A 4,247-nucleotide genomic window follows, 5' to 3' on the forward strand; every position below is an offset into this window, starting at 1 on the left:
TCTTCCTCCACGGCTGCGTCAAGCCACGCGCGCGCGCGCACACACACACACACACAACGAGGACGACGCGCGGGCTTCCGGACACACACACTGACACACTTATTTATTTTCAATTGTAGCCTTTTTTTAAATTTTATTTTATTTTTAAGAGTACCATTATTTTCTACTGTTATTGCTACTACCACTATTATCATTTAAATTTTGTATTATCATTATTATTATTTATTTATTAATCTATTTATTTATGGCATATATCTGTATTTATATGTTTGTTGTATTTATATTAATTTACTTATTTATTTGTTGTATTTTTATTCAGCTATCCATCTTTTTATTCATTGTATATTTATTTATTATATTGATATTTTTATTTTTTCATCTATTTCTTTATAGCATATGCCTGTATTTATTGTATTTATATTCATTTATTTATGGATCTATCCATCTATGTATTGTATTTGTATTTATTCATCTATCCATCTTTTAAATTTATTGTATATGCATTTAGTATATTATTTATTTATTGTATTTTTATTAATCTATTTATTTATAGCATATAATTGTATTTATTTATTCATCTATCCATCTATTTATTGTATTGTTATTTATTTATCTATCTTTTTATTTATTATATTATTTATTCATCTATCCATCTTTTTATTATTGTATTTGTATTCATTTATTTATTGATCTTTTTATTCTGGCTAATATCTGTATTTATTTACCTATTTTTTGTATTTTTATTTATGGCATACATCTGTAGGTATGTATTATTTATTTCTATAGGTATTTATTGTTAATTGTTGGTCCTCCATAGATTAGTCTTTGAAATAAGTTGCTCGATAATATTTAAAATGGGGTGTTAGTAATAAATGATCTAAAGATGTCAACATGGTTTCAAATCAGACAGTTATTGAGCCCAATTTAATAAAACAAATATATCCAACGATCTTTAATGTGACTTTCAAAAAATGCTAAATTTACCAAAATTTTACAAAATCAGAAATATAATATCAAGCCTGATGACAACAATCCATATAAATGTGAGTAAATGTTTTGTGATTGTGAGAAAACGAACATTTGCGTGAAAAAAAATGCAAAAGTTGAATGTTGAAATATTGAAATTATAATGTTTGATTCATCAGTTTCAGGTGCAAAAAAAATAATTGCTCTAAATGCACAGATTTAAGTCATCTTGTCTCTAAACAACACTTTTATTGTGTAGATCCCAACAGTCTTCACTTCCTGTTCTGTCAAAGTGTGGTTGTTTAACTTGACTATTCTCACTTCACTCGCTGGGATGTCAGTGAAAGTGAATTACTCAGCAAATGTGGAAAAATAAAAAACAAACAAACAAAAAACACACAAAAATAATAATTAATCAAAAAATCAAAAATAAATAAATAAATACCAGACAAAAAAAACAAACAATACAGAACAATAACTGTGACTAAAAACAAGAGTAAAGAAAAACAAATTTAATTAATCTTTTTTTTTTTGTCTGGGTTTTTTAAAGTGTGGGTTTTTTCTCCCACGATAGTGGCTCAGATTTATTTTCCAGTGACCCTAAACCCAAATATGCGAGTCAGCAGTGTACTAATAATAACAATATGAGTAAGAATTATGAGTCGTCACAAACTGAAAACTAAAATATCATTTTTTTTCCCCAAAACCCAGAAAGCAACTCCAAAAATTATACGTATATTAATAGTATGTATAATGTTGCAGTTGTTTTATACATTTAAAAAACAGCTTTTACATTTAAAAAGGGGAATTTATTCTGTTAAATATCATGAACTTTCCTCCATTGGATTCGATGACTGATACATCAATCATTTTTACAGTAACAAATCTGTGTCTGCGGAGGGGTGTCTGTATCTGGCCTGCAGTGGGAGTTTGTCTCACACACACACACTCACACACACACGCACACACACACACACACACACACACACACACACACACACACACACACACACACACACACACACACACACACACACACACACACACTGCAGAGGAACCTTGGGAGTGAATGGTTGTAGATACAGCAGCAAAAATCAAAACTCCATCACATTGAAATAATGTAAAAGCCTCAGCCTTCACCTTTTGGTGGGAGAACAAATAAACCTGCGCTGGTTCTCCCACACAGGCCCAGTGGTGCTGTTTCACCTGCTGTAAGTGGGGAGTCATTTGGTTGTTACGTCACCATGGCAACACAGACACATAGGTGACTCCAGGGCAGGTGAAGATGGAAAGAGATAATGTGTGTGTGTTATTACTGCAGTTGGTTAACAGGAAAACAAACATGTGTAGCCGATGATTTCTCATTTCAATTTTTCACCCCCAAACCTTTTGAGTTTTCTATCCTCTGATCCAATTTACACACACTTTAACTCCAACCTCGGCATCTGGTGCAATATGTGAGAATGAGGAGGCAATAGAACGGCTGCAAAGAACATTCTGATTGGAAAAAGGCATTACTTTTGCACAAAATGACTCAAAAAACAAAAACAAAAGGACAATTATTAACACAAAATTCCAGAAACAACAACAAAACACACAAAATAGCTTCAAAACCTGCACATACAATGACAGAAAAATGCACAAAATGACTTAAGAACCCCACAAAAGTACAAACATGTTCACAAAAGGACAAAAATATTCAAAAGGACAACATAAATATATTCAAAAACACAACATAAATGCACAAAATTACTCCAAAACGTTCACAAAATGGCAAAATTATGCACAGTAGAACAACAAAAAAAGATTCCAATATCCCAAAACAACAAAAATACACAAAATTGCTTTGAAATCCCACAAAATAACAGACAAATGCAAAAAATGACTTTAAAACCCCCCTCAAAAGTACAAAAAAATTACACAAAAAGACAACGAAGATGCACAAAATGATCTGAAAAGAAAACACACACTAAAGGACAGAAATCTATTCAAAAGCACAACAAAAAAGCACAAAATGACAAAAAAAAAACAAAAGTACAGATACACAAAATGCCTCCAATTAAAAAACATACACAAATGGACTGAAATATATTCAAAAGGACACAAAAATGCACAAAATGACTCAACAAAACCCCACCAAGTGACAAAAAAAACAACAAAGTTTCCAAAATCCCAAAACAACAAAAACACACAAAATTACTTTGAAATCACATAAAACAACAACAAAAATACACTAAATTGCTACAAAACCACACAAAATGTCAGAAAAATGCAAAAATGGCTTTAAAAAACCCCCCCCCCCCCCCCCCCCACACACACACACACACAAAAGGACAGAAATTTCAACAAAATAACAACAAAAAAACACAAAATGACTTGATAAAACAAAAACAAAAGGACAAATATTTACACAAAATCCCAAAACAATTAAAAAAACACACAGTTGCTTCAAAACCACACAAAATGTCCAAAAAGAAAAGATCTACAAAATGACTCAGGAAACACACACTAAAGGACAGAAATATAAAGGACAAAAAGAAATGCTGAAAATGACTTGAAAAACAAACACAAAAGGACAAATATTTACACAAAATGCCATGAATCTCAAAACAACAACAAAAATCACAGAAAAATGCACAAAATAACTCACACACAATCTTTGTGTGAGCCTGGGAAAGCAAAGTAGTTCACTAAGTAACTAACTGTATAAAGCAGAAACTGACATTTAATCCCACACTGAGCACGCTGCGACTTGTTTTTCTTCCTGCAATTATTTTAATACCGTGTGTGTGTGTGTGTGTGTGTGTGTGATGTTTGAACTGTAAGTCACTGTCACACTATAACACTTTCCTTCCTGTGATATTTGTCTGTTTGTCATCCACTGCAGGTCAAAGGTCAAATTATAAATGATTGTAAAACTAAAAGCTGAGGATGATCAGGGTGATACCACTGACTACCAGCAGGGGGAGAAGTGTTGCTATAATTCTTTATAAACTTCCTGCTAATTAGGTTAATTCATGCAAATATCTTGCTAAGGTTTTTGCCGCTTTTTTGGTGTATGGCAGACATGGGTAACTGGAAGCCCCACCCCACCTGATCTAATTTTGGACGGTAAATGCACAAAATAGCTCCAAAAATACACTAAATGATAGAAACATTTACATAAGAACAACAAATATGACTACAAAAAAACCAATACGACAATAGAAACCTATAAAATGACACAAAAAGCAGACTGAATCACAGAAACATAGGTAAGAGCATTACAAAAAATACACGGA

The sequence above is a fragment of the Gouania willdenowi genome, chromosome 17, assembly GCF_900634775.1.
Source record: "Gouania willdenowi chromosome 17, fGouWil2.1, whole genome shotgun sequence".
In the NCBI taxonomy this organism is placed as follows: domain Eukaryota; kingdom Metazoa; phylum Chordata; class Actinopteri; order Blenniiformes; family Gobiesocidae; genus Gouania; species Gouania willdenowi.